Below are 24,558 nucleotides of genomic sequence, written 5' to 3'. Positions count from 1 at the left end.
GCTCTCTCAAGCAAGACACTTTGCTTGAAGCCCCTGCCTCCCCAGCAGAAATACCTTTGTCTCACTGGCCTCATTGAAATGGGTCCCGTGTCCCTGCCCAAGCCATTCTGGCAAGGGGATGGAATTACCTTGGACTAGTCAGGTCTTGTCTGGACCTCTGAATCAGGGTGGTTTCTCCTGAGGCTCAAGGGAGGTTCGAGGGGAACAAAAACTGAGTACAACTGAGATTCTGTTGGAAGGAAGACAAGAACTTCATCCTGTGCTTTCTCCATCACCCTGCCCTCTTGGTCTCCTTCATGGCACTCCAGTCGTGCTACAATCAGACATGCATTCCTCTGTGTGATTCTGTCTCCTTTACTACATGGTAACTCCCTGAGGGCAGCACCCTGACTGTTCTGCTCAGCAGTGGTGAATATGATCATGATTATGATTAGCACAATGCCATGCAAATAAATATGCTCAATAAATACTTGATGAATAAATGAATGGTAATATGAAGGGAATGAATGAATGAATGAATGAATGAATGAATGAATCAACGTGTGCAGTTTAAAGAGAAGACATGAAGAAAAGGTGGAAGTGGAGCTCACCATCCCCTCATGTGGGTGGTGTCCTGTGAGGATGGCTACAGCAAGGGGCCCCTCCTTGCCAAGGCAGCTCAAGGATAGAACAGGAGGGGGCTTCCTTCTTCCCAAGGTAGCAAGGGTGGCAGCTCTGGGTCAGAGAGACTAAGGATCATGCTTTGGCTCTGATGTCAGCTGTGTGGCTTTAGGCATGACTCCTCTCTGCATCTTGCCATCTGCTCTAGAGATATTGTGAAGATTCAGTCATTGGACAATTTATTAAGCACCTATTGTATGAAGATGCTGGGGTGCATGTAGGAAAAGTACAGGGTGTTGTGGAAATACTTATGGGATCCAGCTGCAGGCTTCAAGGTTGGTGCTCAAGCTGAGGTCTGAAGGATGCACAGGAATCAGGAGGTGACTGGGGTGGAAACGAGGGGCAGGGAAGAAAGTAGGCCCCGAAGCTCTGAGACAGGACCCAGGCTTCTTTGAGGAAAATGAGGCCTAAGCTTGGGGTAAGGAGGGGGGCATGGTATGAGAGGAAGCAGTGGGGCCAGCTGGGGCCAGACCAAGGAGGCTGCGGAGGCCACAGCACACCTTCTACTGTGTGTTTTATTTTCTTATATTTAATTTAATTTATTTTATTATTTTATTTTATGTTTTAGATAAGGTCTTGCTCTGTCATCCAGGCTGAAGTGCAGTGGCACGATCCTAGCTCACTGCAGCCTTGAACTCCTGTGATCCTCTCACCTCTGCCTCCCGAGGTGCTGGGACTACAGGTGCACCCACCACACCTGGCGCTGTAATTTACTACATGTAGTGGACCCCACAAAAGGTATCTGGGTGGAATGGCAGCCTGATGAGATTCAGCTGTCAAATGGAGGAGATGCTCAGCCACGTGGGACCAGGTGGGGGGCTGCTGTGTTTTCCCAGCAAGAGTTAAGGTGGCTTGAACTGGTGCAGTGGCAACGGTGAAGGAGAGGCATGGGCTGATTCGAGAGATGCTGGGAGGCAGATCTCGTAAGCCAAGGAGAGTCAGAGATCCTGCCCTTGTTGGCTTCAAGGACACTCGTTCTCGCCTGCTTACTGAAAAGTACAAACCAGGTCCTCCCCATCAAGGAGGATAAACCCAAGAGTTTGCAGAGGGAAGCTTTCTTTCACTCTGAGCCCAGGGAATGAGAGGAGGATCAGGCATAATGCAGTTAAGAAATACTATGTAATCAATCGCACTGGCTTAAATAAAATGCAATGTCCAAACGCGTTGCCTAGCATTTTCCCACATCAAACAGAGGCCCAGGTGAATCACCAGCATCATTAGAGTAGTGTTATTTGAAGCTGGAAAGGGGATCCTCATTTTTGGTGGATGGGAAGATTGGTGGGGAGCAAATATAAGAATTGTTTAGGGGCCTAAGTTCTAGGAAAACTAACACACTTGTGAGAAGGGGCTGTAATGCCATAGAAAGTGTCTAACATTTGGATTTGGAAGGCCTGTCTTTGAATCCCAGACTGCTATACATTAGCTGTGTGATCTTGGCTGGTCACTTAGCCTCTCTGATTCTTTTCCTCATCTAGAAAAGGGAGCTCATCACAGTTGCTTCAGAGGCTACTGTGGAAATAAAAGGAAATAATGATAGATAAAGTGCTTTGTCAGCTGCAAAGAAATATCAAATATTGGAGATTATTAAGAAAGTATATTTTAAGCAAAAAAAGTGTAATTGGGTGATATTATTGAATTGATGTTATTTTGGGTTGTTAGGATAATGTCTTTATCCTTAGGAGAAGCATACTGAAATATTTAGGAGGGAAATGTCAAAACATTCACATGGTTCGGAATAAAACAAAATTGTACAGCTCAATGCACGATCTGTCTACCTATCTATTTATATCTATATTTTGAAAAAATGTGGCAAAACATTAACCATTGGTGAATTTAGTGGAAGGATATTAGTGTTCATTAAGCTATTTTTAATGTTTCGGTAGACTTGAAAACTTCCATAATAAAAATCAGAGGGGAAATCACTTCCAGGTGGACAGCAGGTGTAAATAGGGAGGGAAAACAATGCCTCAGAAGGTGACAAAGGGCAGTATCTTCATGGCCTTGGGTAAAGGTGGCATTTGGTAGGGAGGAAACACCCAGCCTCTCTCCCTGGCTTTCCTATCTCCTCCTGGTGCCTTCCTTTGGCTGAAGTAAATGATAAGTCTAAGTGCAGAGCCCAGTGATGAAATCCAGGATTGGCCTCCAAGGGCATGGAGCCAGGAAGAGGGTAGAATGGGACAGAGAATGGACCCAAAGGGATACCTGGATAAAAACCAGCACCTCTTCTTTTGCAGGGCATGGCAGACAGAAGCTCAAATGCCAGATAATCATTTTCCCAGCCTCCAGATGCAAACCTGGCCAACCTTTCTCCTGCAAAGTAAAGTCTGTGGCTGGGGCAGGGAAGTCTTTTCCTTTCTAACTAGAGAACAATGCGTGACAGGAAGCTGTCCCTCCTTCCCTGATTTAGGATATAATTGTGTGAGGATATGATACCAGGAGCTGCTGCAGCCACCCTGCCACCAAGAGGATGGCAGAGTGGCCACCAAGAACCCTGACATTGTTGAGCAACACAGCCTGGACCACCTGCTGCCAGACTTCCCAACACATGAGAAAAAGTCTCCAGTGTTGGGGTTCCCTTGTGGTTGGGCATCTTGTCTCTTGCTGCCAATAAGATCTTAACTGATGCACAGGTCATAATCAAAGTGACCTCCCTGTCTCTTTTCTCTTAGTCACACCCTTTCCCCAACATGCTAGATTTTCTACTGTGATAGTAACAAGAAAAAAACCAACAACAACGAAGACAAGGAAATGGGAGCCAGACACGGTGGCTCACGCCTGTAAAACCAGCACTTTGGGAGGCCAAGCTGGGCTGATCAGATCGCTGAGTCCAGGAGTTCAAGACCAGCCTGTGCAACATGTCAAAACTGTCTACAAAAAATATAAAAATTAGCCAGTGTGGTGGCATGCACCTGTAGTCCTAGCTACTTGGAAGGCTGAGGTGGGAGGTGGGAGGATCGCTTTAGCCTGGGAGAACTACTTTAGGTGGAGGCTGCAGTGAAGGGAGATCACACCACTGCAGTCCAGCCTGGAAATGGGCCCTGAGGAAGAGAAAAGCATTGCAGTGCCATCTATCGTATCAGAGGTGGGAAATGCAGAAGCACACGCCACAGTTTGCATTTCCATACAGGGTGCTGAGCTGATGGATGGAGGAGGCAAGGCTTCACCTGTGGAGCACATGCAGTGGTGTTTGCCCAGACTCCCCGATCCCCAGCATCAGCTCTGCACACCCGTCTCGCAGCTTCTGAGTGCTATGCTGCTAAGAGCTCCCCACCCCAGGACCGCAGGGGCCGCTTTTTCTTGGGCTCTGGGGCCACATCACTCTCACCAAGAGCCCAGGTAGCCAATGACTAACCCATGTAGAGAAACATGCTTCACAGCTCCTTTGCATCAGGCTCTGAGGTGTAATTTATGCTGCAAAGCCCCTCAAAGGATCAGGCTGAGTCTGGGGTTTCACCCCAATTGCTTCTCCACTCTTACTCATCTGTCCTGGGAGAGCTCTGTAGGAGATACAGGTGTAAAGTCACATGCAGTGGCAAACAAAAGACTCCATGAGGCCTTTGTCCAGAGAGCCTTGGCCACGGCAGTTTGATCCCTGCATAGATCACCGAAAATCCCCCTGCAGGCTTTACAAAGCCCACTATTGTCTGACTCTTTCAAGGATTTACCTCATTTGCAAGTGGCTTTTCTCGCCACAATGTCATTAATGTGTGGAGAGACCTGGAAGCTGGCATTTATGGCATTTACGTGAAAGTGATGTCTAAATCCTCAGGCTCGGGCAAGGCAGAAATAGCCAAGAAGCCGATAGCAGAAAGGGGACATTTGCCTGGAAACAGACTTATTTATCTTCTCCCACTAAAGCTGCTCTCTTAGCAATGAAGTCTTTGCCCTCTGCTGACCCCAGGACATGCCAAGACCTTGAGCTTGGTAGAATGTGCTGCCAACACTGCTTCCCTTATTACCCATTTCAGTCACTAATCTGGGACTACATCAGTGGTTCCTAACCCTGGCTGCACTTCAGATTCACCTGGGAGCTTTTCCAAAATACACTGCCCCTCCTTCCTCAGGAATCTCTGGCACAGGTATGAGATCCTGGCAGGTATGAGAGAAAGGAAAATAAGAGAATCTGCCTGGTAACCATCAGGGGCAAGGAATTAACATATTATCTAAAACTATGTTAAAAGGTCAGAGTCCAGCACAGTGGTGCATGCTTGTAATCCTAGCGCTTTGGGAGGCTGAAGCAGGAGGATCACTTGAGCCCAGGAGATCAAGGCTGCAGTGAGCCATGACCACACCACTGTACTCCAGCCTGGGCAACAGAGTGAGAATCTCAGGCATCAGTATTATTCTAGCACCCCAGTTGACTTCCATGAGCAGCAAGGGCTGAGAACCGCTGCTTCACAGAAGGGAGCATGTCCTGGGGGATCCAGGAAGGTCTTCCCAGGTCTGATCATGTTGGTTACCTTCATTTCCCGACAAAGGGCTGCTAGATCCTCCTGTGGCTCTCTTCGATCATCCTTGTGTTTTGTAAAATATTGCTTTCTTTAAACATTCAAGTATGTGGCTCCTCTAAAACTGAACATTTCTGAAGATCATCATGAACTGTTGGTAACTGTAAAATCCAAGGAGGCAGAGTCAGAGGAACAGGTATCTGGAGCTATGGGTGGCTGCTGCTCCCAGCATCAAAAGCGTTCATCTGAAGTCATCCCGTGGGTGGAACCTTCTGCTCCCCCATGGAGGGCTGTAGAGTGTGTTAGAGTAAGTGAGGCTGAAGTGTGAGGTTAGGCACTCTGTGTACACACTTTCATCATAGAGCATGTTAGCTTTTGTAAAGTGCTTACTAGATCACGAACATTGCTTTTTTTTTCTTTTAAAATCAGAGTTTATCACTTGACAAAAGATGTAATTTTCCAACACACACTCAGAAGTACCACTGTGAGTAATAATTTGGCCCTTATAAGTTATTATCATTTTCCTGTTATTTTCACCTGTGTTCAAGGGGAGAAGCAAAGCTTGATCTTCAAATGAATAACATAAACTTCACTTAATTACCCAGAAAGATTTGCTTTTTTTTTCCAGTCTAAACATTTTAATGCCCACCATCAAAGGCAGAGGGTATCTGAGGGAGAGAATTTCACATCAACTTTACCATCCCACTTCATGAAATTCTGACTATTTATTTATTTATTTATTTATTTATTTATTTATTTATTTATTTTTCAGAAAGGGTCTCGCTCTGTTGCTCAGGCTGGAGTACAGTGGCGTGATCACGGCTCACTGCAGCCTTGATCGCCTGGGCTCAAGTGATCCTCCTGCCTCAGCCTCCCAGAGTGCTAGGATTACAGCATGTACCACTGTGCTGGGCTCTGACCTTTTAACATAGTCTTAGAGAACATGTTAATTCCTTCCCCCTGATGGTTACCAGGCAGATTCTCTTATTTTCCTTTCTCTCATACCTGCTGGTTAGGAAAGACATTATGTCTCTATTAAAATTCTTTATTTGACTTAGTATACAACATCCCATTTTGGGTGTATATAGAAAATTGAGATTATTTGTTTGACCTCATGCAGGAAAAATAATCATTTAATGAATGGTATTTGCCATTTTAAAAAGGTTTTTTGGGGGCGGTGATAAATAGATGCAACGTTTATCTACTGCTCAATACCAGGTCACTTAGCCTCCTGATCCCTACAAATATTTCATTCTGAGCTGTGGTTATGCACTGAAGAGAAATGTCACCACTTCCAGCTTACACAACTGCCATCTGCGGCTTGGCCTTTGCCCATTGCTTTGTGGTTTTGCTACCTATGCACCATCCTTCTTCTCCAGCAGGGGGTCTCAGCCCTGACTGCCCATGAACAGCACTTGAGGCTTAAAAAAGATGGGTGTGCCAGCCCTAGGCCCAGAGATTCTGATTCCATTGGCCTAGGATGGGGCCTAGGCACAGGTATATTACAGCTGACCCCCAAGGGAATTTAATATGCAGGTGGCTTTGGAAGCACGATTGTTGACCGTCAGGTCTTCCTGATAGCTGGCAACACTGCGTCCTCTGCCGGGTATCCCCAGCACCTGCGATGGAGTCTGGCACAGGATGGACACTCACAAGTCTGCTGTGAATGATGCACCGACTGTACCTGGAATGAACTTGGAATCCCGGTACTATCATGCCACAGTATCACCCTCTTCTGATGTATTCCTCAGATGCTGTGAATTAACCAAGAAGCCAGACTGTCAATTCTAAAGAAGCAGGGCTGCTGGAACACGAATTCGTCATGGTTCACCCTTGGCCCATGTTCCATTACTTGCTAATATTCAAAGACAATGCTATAGCATTTAGCCAGTAAAAACAAAAAAGAAAAGAAAAAAAAAACCAAGTCAGTATATTGAAAAGGAATATATGTTATTAGAAATGCATAGCAATAGATTGTAGACACATGAAGCAAAACAGCACAAATACCAATGCTACCTAATCACTCCAGAGAATGCTGTGCAGAACAAACATCCCTTTCTTCCATGTGGTTTAAAAAAATAGCTACCTAAATACAAAATTTTAAAATAGTTACCTGAATACAAAAGCAAAAACCCAACTGTCAATTTTTCATTTTATTTTTGGCTGGTTGGCTGATTGATTGATCCACTCATTCATTCATTTGATTTGGGCATACTGAGCCTCCTTGTACTGGGCACTGTTCCAGGTGATGGGATACCGCAGTGAACTCAAGTGACCTGGGCCTAGTCTCATGGAATTTACATTCAAACATGGGAGGTAGGTAAGAAACAAGTAAGCAGACAGCACAGAACTCAGGCAATAATGAGTGTAGTGGGATCAAATCACAGTGGCCAGGGAGCAGGTGCAGCCCTGATGGTCATGGAGGGTGTCTCTGAGGATGTGGCCTGGGAGCTTAGGTCTGGATTTCTGAGGGCAGGAGACAGCAAATGCATGGGTGCAGAGGCAGGAATGAGCTGGAAATGTGAGCAACAGAAAGTCCAGGGGCTAGAACTTGGCAGGAGAAGGAGGAGTGGTATGAAATGGGAGGCAGGAGCTGGATAGCGTAGGGGTCTGCATGCCATGGTAAGGACTATGTATGGGGACAGTAAAAATGGCAAATGATGCCATCAGTTTCCACTTTAACAGAATTGCTACCACGCAAGAGGTCTGTAACGGGAAAACGGGCTAAGTGAGTTCTCTAGCCTTGGGGAAGCCATTCCATTATTGGGTCAAGCCTCACAAAATCACTTGAGTAAAAAAATAATTCTAAGAATTTTCTTTTCTTCTTGAGTGTTGGAATGGGAGTGGGGGATATTGAGTCTATTTTTCCCCCAGATATCCATATAGCCTTTTAATTTTTTTTTCTTTTATTAGACAGGGTTTTGCTCTATCACCTAGGCCGGAGTGCAGTGGCGTGATCTGGACTCACTGCAGCCTCGACTTCCTGGACTCAAGCGATCCTCCCACCTCAGTCTCCTGAGTAGCTGGGACTACAGGCATGCACCACCATGCCTGGCTAATTTTTGTATTTTTGTAGAGATGAGTTTCACCATGTTGCCCAGGTCTCAAACTCCTGCACTCAAGTGATTTTCCCACCTCAGCCTCCCAAAGTGCTGGGATTATAGGCATGAGCCACTGTGCTCGGACCCCCTGTCTTTTTATTTTCTTCATTTAAACCTCTGTTCAAATGTCATTTCCCCAAAGAGGGCTTCCTCTCTGCTTCTGGTGGTCTTCATGGTCTCTACTACTACAATATATTATATTGTGTATCTATTTGTTCATTTCATACTTCCCCCTCCCCACTGGAAGGTAAATCCCTGAGGTCAAAGGCTTCACTTATTTTGTTTTCTGCTGTACCCAGTACAATCCTTGTACTCAGCACATGGTAAGTGCTCAACAAATATCTGTTGAATGAATTAGTTGGAATAAATGCCATTGGATTTTCCTGCATTTATTTGGGCACAAAGAACTTGGGAGAGCCCTTGTGTTGCTGTGCTTCTGTTTCCCAAGCACATTTGTGTCCTTTCTAATCTTTCTGCCTTAATCACTTTAAATGCACCGACAAGCACAATTGACCAATTAATAGCGCTTATGCTCTTGTTACATCATTTGTAATCCATGATGCTCTTTCTATTCATAATGGCCTTTCAATTTTTCATGACTCAAAACGGATGACATGCATAATGAATACAAACAGCAAATTGATTAAATGCAATGCATATTCTACTGCTTGCTGGGCTTATGCCTGTTATTAATGACAGAAATCCAGTAAATTCTCATGAAAACACTGATGACATACAACCTTTAATGCAAGATGCTGGGGCACTAGGGGTCCTAAATTTTCCTAATTACTGAGGAATAGCAGAGATTAATTTCCCAGATGGCAACCTTTGTAAATAAGAACATCGGCATGGCTGCTTTGTCCAAGTTCTTTTTGCTGAGCACAAAACTCATCATGCAACCCATTTTTACTTCATCAGACTATTTGCGTTGTGTTTCAGAAAAAAAATACACTTGAGAGATCGCCTTATGAGCAAAGTATAAAGGATGCCACTTGTGCAAAATCAAATTTATTGTCTGCTCAGGGATTGCATGTTTTTTTGGAATCCTAATACACTGTGATACAGAAGCCACATAGCTTCAGTTCGTGTATTGAGTATTAAAGCATCACAAAAATGATAACACAAAACAAGAAAGAAGATATGGATGGGAGTCTGCAATGGACAATACGGTAAAGGACATGCTTTTAAAAGACCTGCCTGGCTAAATGTGCAGTCTTGGTTTCAGATTGCCAAAGAATGAGCTGGTTTGCAATAAAAGGCTGTGTGAATCAACCTTCTTTTCCCCATTAGTGGGAAACCTTCTGGGAAGCATGCATTTTCTTTGACACACTGGGGCACATGATAACTGGTTTACCCAGGTTGGCACTGGAAAACAACAAGCTCTTGTCTGATGGGTCTATTAAGAGGGAATGGAGTGGATAGGAGCATTTGTCAAGGCCCACCCACGCTCAGAAAGCAACGATCACAGCATGCTGACCACTGCTCCTGCACTCTTCCTCCTGAAGCAGAAATGGGCCACTCTGCAGAAAGAAGGTGGGGTGAGAGAATGGGCAGCTGTGGTCTGGTCCACTCCCCAACAGCTCTTCAGATAACACCTTGACAGGTCTGCCTCCATGATTATTCAGACTGTGAGTCAGTGGAATTCCAAACCCAGGGAAAGCAGAGCTCTGCCAAATTTGTGGCCTGCACCCTGCCAATTTGCAGCCCAGAGTGGTTTTGATGATACCTAGTCTAGGCTTAGTAGATTCACTTCTACCTCTGAAAGTGTGCACATCATCTGGGGTTGGAAACTCCAGAAGTGACCCCGAACAAGTGAGTGGTGTATTGGGAGACACAGAGAGCCTGGGTAGTGAGGGAGAAGTTAGACAGGGAAGGGAAGGTGGCCACACAATATAGGATGCATTATTAAGTCAGCTATCACAGTGGGTGACGGCAGTTGAATCTCACAGGGTAACTCTGGAAAACTGCAAAGTACATGCCTTGGAATTACTTTAGCCAAGGGGTGAGGGAGCTGGGGTATTTATACCCATATAACCAGCAGTCATTGCTTAAGAAAGTCCCCAGAGATATTAATTCCCAGGCACTTTCACCTTTCCATGCCTATGGACAAATTGGAGCCTAGGGGCCATGTGTCTGACAAAGATGCAGTGGATGTGAGTGGAGCACCCATACAGACTGCTTCAAAGTCACCCAAGGACTTAGGATTCCTTCCAAGATATACAAAACCCACACCCCCACCCCAAACTTCTGAAGGCATCACCATTACTCATGATCAAAATGTCTGATTAATGTACACAGTGCATTAAACACACTTTTGAATGTGATTTGAAGGGAAATGACATTAACAGACTCTACTTGCTGAATTTTCCACTCTATGGAGATGGCAAGACAGACTTCTTGCTAACATTTAGGAAACACACATGCCCTCCTCCCCCACTGTCATATGTCTATGTGAGAGAATAAAGAATTCACAACTAGTTCTAAAAAAAAGAAACTAGGAAGAGAAATACAGACTACAGAGTAAGAGAAAGCAATAGTGTTAACAGAGACAGACAGAAAGGAAAGAGAATTTCATTTATTAAAATTGGGAAAAAAAACCCAAAAATTATTGGTACCTTTAACATGTTCCCTAGATGAAGCCTGAGGTACTCTGCTGGAACTTTCTGATTGTAATATGGAATCTGGTTGTTAAACAGCCTCATTTTGTACTGGAATTCATCTTTTAAAGCCAAAGAATTCCTTAGCATCTCCATTTCTTTTGATACTTTAGTTGCAAAAATGTTTTCTTAGTGCATAACAATGATAATAATTAGTATTTATTTCATGCTTACTATGTGTGAATTGTTTTGCATGTATTAACTCATTTAGTACTCACAATAAACCCATTAGTTTCCCCATTTCACGGGGAAAGAAGCTGAGGCTCAGAGAGGTTCAATGACTAGCCCAAGGTCACTCAGCAAGTGGAGCTAGGATTTAAATCCAGAGGGTCTGACTGCAGAACCCCCAATTTTTACATCTCCATATTATCTTTCTTTCTTGTGCCCTAATTACTTACCTTAATAGGCACATGTTTTTACAAACATAAATCCTTCCTTAATTGTTTCTATCCCAAGGATGTGATGGCTTGACATTTTACGCTGAGGTAAGTGCAATATTTTCACATGAACAACATCCTAAAACAGAGCTCATTCAAGGAGGAGAGAGGCCCCAGCTTCCCAAGGATGACGTCTGGTTTCTCCACCAGCATGCCCGGGTCTCTCGCCAGGAAAGCCTTGAGAGTTTTATCCCACACCCATTTTAGAGTCACATGCTCTCTAAATCTAGGGAAAGTCACTGTGGGTTACAGGAAATCAATTTTGTTTACTTCTCTTTGCTACCAGATGAGCCTACTCAATCACTGGACTCCATATTGAGTAAAAATATGAAACATGCAAATGGCACTCCATTCTTGTTACCTTTTTACTAAATAAAAGAAGGAAGTCTAAGTGATCATAGATAGAACCATTGCTTAGAAAGCACTTGAGTGACTGTTTAGATTCACATTTATTATGGTGTGATCTGAGTCTAAAAAATAATTGACTTTTTTTTTCCAGTAAGGCTTATAAATACAGACCCAGAGAGGCCTCTCATTCTCCTAACCATCTTTCCAGGCGGCGATGAGAGGGAAAAAGCTCATGCCTATGCTAAAAGCCTATGGTTTGCTTTTCCACGATGTTTCTATTACTGTGTAAGTGTGTATGTGGCATCAGTACATATGCACATAAGTGCCATTTGCTAAATTTAAAAGAAAGATGGTTTTCCCACTTCTAACACTTAAGGACTTAGAAAAGATAATGCTTTAAGAGGCAGCAAAATCCACGACTACACACAGATAAAAGATCCTCTTATTTTTCTAAATATTTAGAGAATTAGTCTACAGAAGGACTACAATAGAAACTACCAAAGTGAGATGAGATAAAATGATAAAAGTGCACCTAGGGAACCATTTAGGTATGCGAGAGTGTCTATGGAATGTGTGTATGTGTGCGTGTGTGTCCCCATTTACACACACACAAGAGAATGAATAATTTTAAGCAAAAGCATTCACGAATTTTATCATTCTGTCTTGACTCGTCCTTTCCACATGTTCAGGTTCAGTAATAACGGCAGCTTTGAAAGTGTCAGGACCAGATCAGTCAGGAGGATTCATTTAGAAATTGTGACTGGTCACAATGTGCCTTTATTTAGCCAACCCTCATAATAAGCGATTTCTATTACACGGGGCTGCTGTGCGATGAGGTGGAGAGCGCGTAACTGAGGCTCTCTAGTCAGACACCCACAGAGCCTGTGCCGTCCACACGCTCACCACAGCTCCTGCTTCGGCATGGGGGAGGCAGGCGGAGGGATGAGCAATATGTATTTCAGATGCCGTTTTGGTTTGGGGGCTGTCAAGTCTCCTGATGCTGGACAGGACTGGGCTATATTGAAAATTACACTAATTAAGAGATTTGGATTTTTGACCCATCTTTGTTTCTGTAAACACCTTGTGAGTCTATCTAGCCTCAAATACCCAGCTAGAAACAAATATACAGAGATGATATGAGATTGTGCATAGAAGTCCCTCAAAGATGGCATTACACAGACTAAGACTACTCAGTAAAAAAAGTCCATGTAAATTTCAAACAGCCATTAGCTGAGTCATATATTTACAAAATATAGTCAACCATCTGGCTAAGCTTTCTTAACTTCTTGAAAATCTGGACAATGAGATGCTAAGACAATAATAATGACCCAGAGAGATTGATGAGAAATTGAAAATTCTGCAAACACAAATAAAAAATATAAGCATAAAAATGGAAACAAATGCAAAATCAAAAGTCTGTCTCTAACAAATTGACAAAATTCTGCAAGCCACAGATGCTCATAATTGTAACACTAAATAAAACAAGGATGTTAAATTAGAAAATAACTCAGTAAGGTTAGAAAACATATTTATGGTATTAAAGTGTCCCGGGTAATAGCAACATAACAGAGAGAAGAGGAGATCTTGGGCTGGGCACGGTGGCTCATGCCTGTAATCGCAGCACTTTGGGAGGCCGAGGCGGGTGGATCACCTGAGCTCAGGAGTTCGTGACCAGCCTGGCCAACGTGGACAAATCACATCTCTACTAAAAACATACAAAAATTAGCTGGGCATGGTGGTGGGTGCCTGTAATCCCAGCTACTTGGGAGGTTGAGGCAGGAGAATCATTTGAACCTGGGAGGCGGAGGTTGCAGTGAGCCGAGATCGCACCGCTGCAGCCCAGCCTGGGTGACAGAGCGAGACTCTGTCTCAAAAAAAAAAAAAAAAAGAAAAAAGGAGATCTTAAATATTATGATGGGAAAATCTCTAGAATCAACTTTGTGGTGAGGAGGGGGCCGTTCAGAGATATAATTTAAAGTTGAATCATGGACAACCGAAGGTTTAGACTGAAGGAAAAATAGAGGTACCAAGCGCAAAACCTTGCTAAACACAACCCTGTGAGATAAATAGGGAGATAGGCATCATTGTTATATAGAAGATGTTGAAGGAAAATTAGAAGGGTTCTTTGTCCCCTCAATATTCAACTGATTTCCAAAAATGCAAGCTATTAAAGTATGACATAACTTCATAAAAGAGGGTAATTTTTACTTCTTGGGAAAGTCAGAAGAATAAAATGCAGAAAGATTTATAAAATAAAGTTTTATTTTTACTTTATTTAATTTCACTATATTTTATTTTGCTTAAACTAACGCTTATATTACACTTACCGTGTATATCAGGCACCATTTAAAATACGTTGTAAACATTAACCGATTTAATCTTCTTAACAACCCTAGAATGTACTATTATTAAACCCTTTTACACGTGAGAAAACAGGCTTGGAGAGATTCAGTGACTTGCCCAAGGCCATACAGCTAGTAAAAGGTGGAGCTGTGGCCGTGTGCGGTAGCTCATGCCTGCAATCCCAGCACTTTGGGAGGCCAAGGTGGGTGGATCACAAGGTCAGGAGTTTGAGACCAGCCTGGCCAATATGGTGAAACCCCGTCTCTACTAAAAATACAAAAATTAGCCAGGTGTGGTGGCAGATGCCTATAATCCCAGCTACACAGGAGGCTGAGGCAGGAGAATTGCTTGAACTGGGGAGGGGGAGCTTGCAGTGAGCCGAGATCACACCTCTGCACTCCAGCCTGGGTAACAGAGCGAGACTCTGCGTTAAAAAAAAAACAACGTGGAGCTGTACACAGGCCACCGGGCTCTACAGTACTTGGAATCACTACGCTATGCTGCCTTTATAAGCAGAGGAATTAAAAAGTGACATATTTTGATGATCTTGCTCTAATTTCTTAGCTTCTGAACTTTTGAAAGATTAAGTGAATACATGATACAATTCTACACTCTTTAGAACAGGAAAAAATTTGAGGAAATTTGATCTTAAAATATATCCATTTGTCTTTATAATTATACATGGAAGCTTAAGAATCCTTTAAAAGAGTAAATTGGTATTTCATACATACACGTAAAAAAGAGACTAGATGGATTGGAAAGATGTATTTTTCTGTTATTCCACAATAAGTTTTACATTGAGATCAGATTAGAAAATGACCAGGATAAATGGCCAAGAATAAAATTCCCCCAAGTGTTGCATATACATTCTACCAGAAAATGTGTGACAACATTTTTAAGAAGTGTTTCCTGTCACAAAGGCAGAAGTGGGTGCTAATGTTAACAGCTCTCAAAAAGCTGTGGCCTATAAAGAATAATGTCCTGAAGGGTAAATTGCATTTCCCTACAAAGGTTTTAATTAAAAAGCACTCTTACCTTCAGTCCTGACTCTTTAAACTTGCAATTTTACCAATAAGACAATAGTATTAATTCACTAATTCATTCAACAAACATTTATAGAGTTCCAATTTAGCACTGAGACTATCCCAAAGTGAATGAGACACAGTTTCCACTTCTCAACAAGTCCATTTAGAGAATATGAACTTGGACAATTAATTAACAAAACCATGAGCTAAGTGTTATAGAGGCTCCAATAACACAAGCAGCAGGATCTTTTTAAAAATGTGCAATGTGCTCCTGGCTCAATATGGTGGAATGAGCACATGCATTATTTCTTGTCCTAACTAAAACCCCACTCAAATGAGAGTAAATCCCAAATTTCCACTTCTAGCCAAAATGGAATAATAGGAACTTGCTTTATCCTCCCACCTAACCTCACTCCCCCCATCCCAGTACAAAATATATTAAACAATAGTACGCAAGACACTGGACTTCAGCCAACAATCAGTGATCCTTGAGAGAAGGGAAGCAAACGAGATGGGCCCAGTGATTTTTGAGCTTACTGCCTGGAGAGAAGTTCCAGGCTACAGCATGAGAGGGCAAATCCAGGCACAGCCTGGTGGGCTCCTCACATTGAGTAGATGAAGCTGAGTCTGAGGACACCTAGGCAGCTAGAGTTTACAGAGAAGAGTACTGGAGAGAAGGCTTCACAAAGAGAAAATGTCAAAGATCTAAAGATAGTCCTTCTGGCTGGGCATGGTGGCTCACACCTGTAATCTCAGCATTTTGGGAGGCCGAGGCAGGTGGATCACTTGAGGTCAGGAGTTCAAGATCAGCCTGGGCCAACATGGAGAAACCTCTATTGAAAAAATACAAAAAATTAGCCAGGCGTGGTGGCTTGCACCTATAGGCCCAGCTACTTGGGAGGCTGAGGCAGAAGAATTGCTTGAACCTGGGAGGAGGAGGTTGCAGTGAGTTGAGATCGTACCGCTGCACTCCAGCCTGGGTGACAGAGTGAGACTCCATCTCAAAATAAATAAATAAATAAACAAAAATTAAAAAAAAATAAGGATAGTCCTTCTTGAGTATTCAGCTGAGTGCTGAAAAGTGTATGCATGTGAAGAAACTACCTAAGGTTAGGTGGAAACCCACACAAAAAGACTGAAGAACAGTGCCTGCTACTTACACAGACCCAGAAATAGAGTCTATTCCTGCTAGTCAGACTGGGAAACCTTACGATTCTCTGACATAGACAGAGCAGTTTGCCTCAATCGTAGGGAATACCTAAACCAAGCACTGCTTTGGTATCACCTAACAAATCTTAAAAGTGAGGACAAAGGATAAAACTGCTTCTAAGCAATGAAACTGTGTCTCAGATTAAAGCTTAAGAATATTGATAGGAATAAAAAAAATGTCCAGTACCAATACAGTAAAATACACAATATCTGGTACCCAGTTAACAATTAACCAGCACACAAAAAGCAGGAAAATAGGACTGTAAGAGGATATCAAATCAATCAATCAAAATAGACCCCAAATTAATGCAGAATTAGCAGTTATAACTGCATTTCAAATGCTCAAAAAGTTAAGTAGATACATGGAAGATATTTTTTAAAGGCTAAAATCAAATTTCTACAGATGAAAAAACAATGTCTAAGATAAGAATTACATTGGATGGAAATGATGGCAAATTAGAGACTGCAGAAGAAAAGATCAGTGAACTTGAAGACATAGCTATAAAAATATTTAAAATGGAAGACAAAGGAAAAGATAATTTATAAAATGAGTAGAGCATCAGTGAGTTGTGGGCTTAACTTCAAGTAGCCTGTACTTAACAAACTGGAGTCCCTGAAATAAAAAGAGGGCAGGATAGAAAAAAAATTAGAAGACATAATGGATATAAAATGTCCAAATGTGATAGAAAAAATAAAACCAGAGATCCATGAAATTCAATAAACCCCAAGGGAAAGAAATATGAAGAAAATTACAGCAAGGTAGATCATAATCAACTTTCTGTAAAAAAGTGATGAACAGAAAATCTTAAAAGCAGCTTCAGATAAGAAGGCACGTTATATGGAGAGAATCAAGGCAGGGATTATTGTATAATATATTTCTAGACAGAAATAATGCATGTGAGAAGATAGTGATGCAACATTTTTAAAGTACTAAAAGGAAAAAAACTGTCAAACTAGAATTTTATATTTAGTAAAATAGCTTTTAAAAGTGAAGGGGGAATAAAGACTTTTTCAGACACACAAAACTTAAAAGAATTCATCACTGGCAGATTTCACCACAAAATTAAAAAAAAGTCCTCTAAGGATTATGAAAATAACACCAGATGGTAACAGGAATCTCTACAAAGGCTGAAGAGTATTTGGAAATGGGTGTGTATGTACTTATGTGTACGTATACCCATGTACATATATATACATATGTGTGTGCATGTTTTACTTCTAACTTAAAAATCTCTTTAAAACACAATTAACTATTTAAATAAAAATAATAACAATGTGGAGTTTATAAAATCTGTAGAGGTTAAATGTTTTCCAATAATTTCAAAAAAGATTGGAAGAGGAAAAATCAAAATACACTATTGCAAGATTATTACACCATATGTGAGCATAAAATCACTTGAAGGTAAACTGTGATAAACTAAATATATGTACTATAAGTCCTAAAGTAATAATTAAAATAACAAAACAAAAATTATAACTTATAAGCCAACAAAGAACACAAAAAGAAATTGTAAAAATTATTCATTTAATCCAAAATCAGGCAGGAAAAGAGAAAAAAAAAAGAAGAGATGGGACAAAACCCTCCCACAAAATTAGCATATAAACCTAATCACATCACATATCACATTAAATATAAATGGTCTAAATGCCCCAATTAAAAAGAAGAGATTGTCAAATTAGATTAAAAAGGAAGACCCAACCATATGTTGCCTACACGAAACACATTTCAAGTGTGATGGCACAAACAGGTTAAAAGTAAAAGGATAAAAAAAAATACCATGCCTGATGCCAATCAAGGAAAGCTACAGTAATATCAAACAAAAGATGTTTCAGATCAAAGAGTATTACCCGGGATGAAAAATGTCATTTCATAATGATAAAGAGTCATTTCATCAAAAAGACATAAATAATCACAAATCATGTCTATGCACCAACTAACAAAGCTTCAGTAGACACAAAATAGAAACTGGTATAACTGCAAGAAGAAACTGCAAATCCAAAAATATAGTCAGATATTTTAACACTTCTGTCTCAATAATATATAGAACAAACAGAACGAAAATCAATAAGAAAATAGAAGATCTGAACGATATTATCAAGTAACTTTTAAAATGAACATTTATAGAACATTTCACTTGCAAAACAGCAGAATACACATTCTTTTCAATAACACATGGACATCTATAACAATAGATCATACAGTGGTCCATAAGTCTTATTAAACTGAAAATAATTAAAGTCACACAAAGTACATTATCTGACCACAGTGGAATTAAATTAAAAAATGGCAACAGAAAGATCTCTGGAAAATCTTCAAATATTTGGAAACAAAACAACATACTTCTAGATAACTCATGGGTCAAAGATGAATTCAAAAGGGAATTTAGAAAGTATTTTTAATTGAATGAAAATTAAAATACAATATATCAGAATTTGGAGGATGCCACTAAAACAAGTTTTAGGGAAAATTTTATAGTACCAGCTTATATTAGAAAAGAAAAAAAGTATTAGTTTTTCCCTTAAAAAACTAAAAAAAAAAAGAGCAAATCAAACTTTAAGTAGAAGGAAATAACAAAGATAGGAACAGAAAACAATGACATAGAAAAAAGAAAAACAATAGAAAAAAATTAATGAAACGAAAAGCTGGTTCTTTGAGAAGATCAATAAAATTGGTAAACCTTTAGCCAGACTTATTAGGAAAAAAAGGAAGACAGAAATTGCTGACAGCAGAATTGAGAGAAGTGGCATCACTGTTCAGTCCCCAGATGCCGAAAATATAAAAACGAGGATGTTGTGAAGAACTTTATACCGAAAAATTCAACAACTTAAATGAACAAATTCTTGAAAGACATAAATTACCAAAGCTTACTCAAGAAGAATTAGATAACCTTGTAGCCCTTTAACTATAAAAGAAATTGAATTTGCAATAAAAAAAAAAAAACCCTTTCCACAAAGAAAACTCTGGGCCAAATGGCTTCAGAGGTGAATTATATCAAGTATTAAAGAAGAAATAATACCAATTCTACACAACTCTTCCATGAAATTGGAAAGGAAGAAATATTTTCCAATTTGTTCTATGAGGTCAGCAATGCCCTAATACTAAAACTGGACAAAGACAGTACAAGCAAGAAGACAGACCAATATCCTCATGAACCTAGAAAAATTCTAAACAAAATTTTAGCAAATTGAATCCAGCAATACGCCAAAAAGAATAATATATCATGGTAAAGCACAGTTTATCTCAGGAATGCAAAATAGGTTTAACATTCAAAAATCAATCAATGATCAATATAATCCACTATATTGCTAAACTATAAAGAAAAACCATATGATCATCTTAATAGATGCAGAAAAGGCATCAGAAAAAATCTAACATACCTTCCTAGAAAGGCTCTCAATAAAGTAGGAATTAAAGGGAACATCCTCAATATTATAAAGGGCATATACAAAAAACCATACAGCTAATATCATACTTAATGGTGTAATACTCAAGACTGAATATTTATCACTTAAACCTGAATTTCCCTCCCTAGAATAAGACAGAAATAAGACAAGGATGTCTGCTCTCACCACTTCTATTCAATATTGCACCAGAATTCCTAGCCAGTGTAGTAAGTGAAATAAATAAAAGGCCAGATTGTAAAAGAAGAAGTAAAGTTTTGTTTATTTACATATGACATGATTGTCAACTAGAAAATCCAATGAAGTGTACAAAAATGCTGTAATAAGTGAGTTGATCAAGGTGTAGAATACAAGATCATTCTACAAAGATGAGATGCATTTCTATATGCTAAAATGAATAATCAGAAAATGATATTTGAAAAAAGATACCATTTACAACAGTATCAAAATATATGAAATACTAAGAAACTACGGAAAATAACTGAGTTGGCATCTTTTTGAAAATCCAAAATACTTGGGCATAAAATCTTATGTATTATTGTGAAATTTCAGAACCACAAAAATAAAAATCCTGAAAATTTCCATGGGAGTAAACAGATAACCTATAAAGAACTGAGAATCAGACTGACAAGAGCCTTCTCAATGGTCAAAACATAATGAAGTTAGAGGAAAAGGTTAGGATAATAATATTAATTAAAGTCTCATCTGACATAGCAAAAATTTGATAGATATTGGTTTAAGGTGGCCAACTACTAAATAAAGGTGTAAGCATATTATTTATAAATGTGGAGCTAACCACCAGAAGCCTTATCAATAGAATGGGTTAAAACTGGCTGCCTTTGGAAGTACGATGAGAGGAGAAAAAAGATGGGGTAGGAAATAAATTTAATAGGGAATCATTTAATAACCCTATTGGTATTACTTGATTAACTATATGCATGATTTCAATGTGTTTAAAAAAAAAACCTCAGTGGGTGCATGGTGACATCAGAGCCCAGAACAAATTAAATGGATCCTTGAGTAACATGGCTGTAGTTTACACATGGCCATGAACGTCTATATTACACCTAGCAGCTGGCTGTTTTCTTCCCAATATAAGCTTCAATTCGACTGAATTTATTGTGCTGTCTCCTTCCTGCCCCCCACCTCGCCCTGTCTCTCTCTGTCTCTCATGGTGACAAAGAGCCTTGTTGCTCTGTGACTCTGATGGAACAATGCTTATGTGTGAAGCCAGATGGTGTGGGGACAAGGTAGTCGGGCAAAGTATGTGCCCTGGATACACAGATGATGACCTCACACCAACAAGAACAGGCAGACACCCAAAATTCTGTATGATTGAGTCATTCTAAGTTGATGCAAGATTTTAATCAGTATGACCCAGAGTCTCATGGGAAAAGTTGTTCCTTTTTCAATTCTCTTTCAATCCTATTTATATCAAGGAGAAAAATGTTAGTTTGGTAGCCTTTTAAACAAGAACTCTTGTTAAAAGATTTCATTCTCAGACCTCTGGCTCAGAGTGTTTCACTAATATTTGATTGTTGTATTTGTGTTTGTTTTCATGGTTACTGTCTATTTTATATATGAAAAGTGAAACTGGTTTTCCAGCTGTGGCTAGTGACAAAGGCTAAATTTATCCTTTTAAATAAATTTACAAACAATAAGTAGGTAGTTTAAGAATAATATTAAGCATATTCTTAGGAGGATATTAATATTAGAAGAATATTAAGCATATTAATAGGAGGAAAGTTGTTATGACAACATTTGTCAAGATGGTTTGCAAATAACTGAAGTTTGGGGAAGAGCAGTCTGGTAAAAGCCCTGACCTGGTTTACCTTTATCAAAATTTGTTTTTATTTATTTTATATGTGTATATTTAGGGGATGCAAGTGCAGATTGCTTATGTGTGTATATTGCGTAGTGGTGAAGTCTGAGCCCCAGTGTACCCATCATCTGTACTGGCTTGCCTTCTTCATATGGCTCCTGGCAGGACTGTGAAACAGGAAGGGAAGAATGTCCTCATTTAGGTTGGACATTGGCAGCATTTTCTGGGCAAGAAACTCTGAATTTGCTCATGCTTTTTAATAATCTCCCAATTAAGTGTAACTGTTTTGAGATATATCCCAATTTGAAGTATACCATAAAACCTAGAATACAGCCTTGGGAGTTGTAGGCCCATAGTTTCTGAAAAGTAGATGGCAGGGAAAGTGCTGAGCTGTTTCTTTTCCTTCCCAATTATACCAGAAAAAAAAAAACTCAAAAAATAAAAACGAAAAAACCCTCCCACATATAATGAATGTGCTCACCCTCTCCACATACATGTTGCCTCAAACTTCAAGCCTTCAATCCACATAAATTTGTGAAAGAAAAGATTCACACCAAAGCTGCTTTATCATCCTAGTCTGCTGGAAATGGATTTCAGTAGCGACGACCACGCCCTCCCCACATGAGGCTCCCCTACAACTGAGGGATGGACAGCAAGGAGTCAGCATAGAGTCTCAGCTCCAAACCTCAAATGAATCTGGTTATTTCTCTAATAACCAATGTATAATAAGTTTACAATGATAATTACAGCATATTTACAAGGAAATTTGGAGAAAAAAAGAATAAGATTGAAAAATATAAATCTAGGTCAAAAAGAGTGGTGACAAAAGACACCATAAACAAATTGAAAAGACAGGCCATAGTCTGGGAGACTGACATATGTAACAGATACAGGATCACAATACAGTGTGTATATGTGTATATACATATGTGTGTGTGTGTATTTGTGTGTATGTATATATACACATGCATACACACATAACTCCTACAAATTAATTAGACAATTAATAACCCAATAGAAAAATGGTCAAAGTGTTTGAATAAGCAAATAATAGGGAGGAAATACCAATAGCCAATAAACATATGACAAGTGGTTCGATCTCATTAGTAATAAGAGAAATGTACATTAACTCTATTTTGGAGAGTGATTTGACCCTATCTAAAATGTGCACATTCTGTAACCCAGAAATTTCATCTGTAGGTATAAACCTAGAGAGGCACTCATGTGCGTAAGAAGTCATGCACCACAGTGGCATTTTTAATAGTGAAAAATTGGAACACAAATGCCCCTGAATAGGAGAAAAGCTACATAAATTACAGCATAGGCACAACATGAAATATTATGAAACAATGAGGTAGATCTATATGAATTAACATGGAAATATCATCAAGAAATATTAGTAAAAAGCCAGCTGCAGACACATTCAATGTTATGCCTATATAGGAGAAAAAGCCTTTTAAAAACAATGCTATCTAGTTGCTTAGTGCTATAGATTCACAGCACTGTGCTTAAATATATAAAAATATTTCAGAGGATTCAGACTAAACTGGTAAATGTTACTGGGAAGGTGGAGGGTATTGAGGAGAGGAGGGGGAATAGAAACTTGTATGGCGGTAGAGGTCCAAGGTGATTTTTAACTTATCTGTAATGTTTTAATTTTTTCAAGGGGCTGATATTTATGTATTATTTGAGTAATTTAAGGAATACTTGAGTAATTTATATAATGCAACAAAAAGTTGATAAAAAAATGACACTAATGATCTAAGAAGGACCGAGAGAAGGGGATAGAGAAGTCAGCCCAGCAGCATAAGATCTGTTACTGTTAGTTTACTGAAATTTGCGAGAACATGAGTTGTCATAAATTCATCATGTGGAAAGCCATCCACGTTGGGCTCCCCTCCCATTTGTAAATGAATTGCCTCTGTGACTGTCCAAGGCTCACAGGCTCCTGGGGCCCATGCCTCCCTCAACAGTAGGAAGGGTTGAGACCTCACTAATAAGACTCAAAGCTACAGTCTAAGAACCCTTGGTCAGAAGAAACTCAAAGAGATAATACACATGCAGTGTAAAGGAATCTTTCTCTGCTTCTTTATTAGATTGTTGTATCCACATATTGCAATTTAGCAGCCAAAATAAAATTCTCTAATGTGGTCTCATGGCAATAATATTGTAAAACAATACAAAATGGCAATAACTCACCAGTTTCTGAAGGTGGAGGTCTGAAATCGACAATGCTTTTCTCAAAAACCACAACTTGGTAAAAGGCACAGCTATTAGAAAACACATTCTCTTTGTAAATGCCTTGAAATTCGTGTCCTTTTAATTGCCCAGAATTCGTGTCACTTGTGTGAAAAAGCTATAAACATACACAATCATAAAAACACACTTAGACATCCTGAACAAAATCAATGCCATATTATTTTAGTTTATTATTCCTTATAGAATTCACACTGGTCTTCCTACTTTGGTATTTATTTATACCGAAGAAGCAAAAGAACATAAACGCCACTCTTGGGACAGCACTAATGCTAGAATTGAGTAGAATGCATATAGCTTCTGCCTTAATTTAAAAAACTAAAGCAGTCTTTACAAATCAACCTCACATAATATAGGACAAAGCTGAAGGTCACTGTATTATTCATTTAAAAAGGCACTGATAAGGATTAAAATTAAGGTTCATGAGGTTTGAAGGACTGTTAGCTTGCATAAATGGCTTCTTCCTTTCTAACAGCGGATGATGGGGGGGCGGGGGTGTGGAGGGGGGAGTTGATGATAAATAGTATAAAAAAGGATATACTTTTTTCTTCCCCCCAGGGCTTTGTTATTCATCTCTCATTGGAACCTCTAAGCTCTTTATTCAAGAGGTCCTCTGATATTCACAACTTTGCTGCTCTTATGAAAAATTAATGATTGCTTTCTCTTCAACAGAAAACTGCCTTATTTTGCAGAAGATTAACAAAGAGGATACGGTGCAGAATTGAGTTCCTCAGCAGGAGAAGCTTCTCTCACACCAACCCATTTATGGCTGGGGGAAAATACCCCGTTAGTTCAAGGATAGCAAATAAATAGATGGTGTGCATCCTGGTACAGATGGTAGAACAAGGAC

General features: G+C 40.0%; 1 long non-coding RNA gene across 8 annotated transcripts in view; it reads right to left on the bottom strand.

Annotated features, from left to right (window-relative positions):
- The window catches only part of LOC116471240 (uncharacterized), a 69,437-nt gene that overhangs the window by 13,818 nt on the left and 31,061 nt on the right, over window positions 1-24,558 (bottom strand). For 7 of the 8 annotated variants that reach the window (XR_009214193.1, XR_009214197.1, XR_009214195.1 and 4 more), the window contains 2 exons: window positions 23,652-23,808; window positions 5,121-6,982 (listed from right to left, as the gene is read on the bottom strand). This is a non-coding gene — a long non-coding RNA (uncharacterized LOC116471240). The remainder of the gene's footprint in view (window positions 1-5,120; window positions 6,983-23,651; window positions 23,809-24,558) is intronic. The other variant, XR_009214196.1, reaches the window with a different exon arrangement.

Source organism: Hylobates moloch, unplaced genomic scaffold, assembly GCF_009828535.3.
Source record: "Hylobates moloch isolate HMO894 unplaced genomic scaffold, HMol_V3 SCAFFOLD_6, whole genome shotgun sequence".
In the NCBI taxonomy this organism is placed as follows: Eukaryota; Metazoa; Chordata; class Mammalia; order Primates; family Hylobatidae; genus Hylobates; species Hylobates moloch.
The sequence above is the reverse complement of the archived record's forward strand: the minus strand, read 5'-3'. Positions and strand labels throughout refer to the sequence as shown.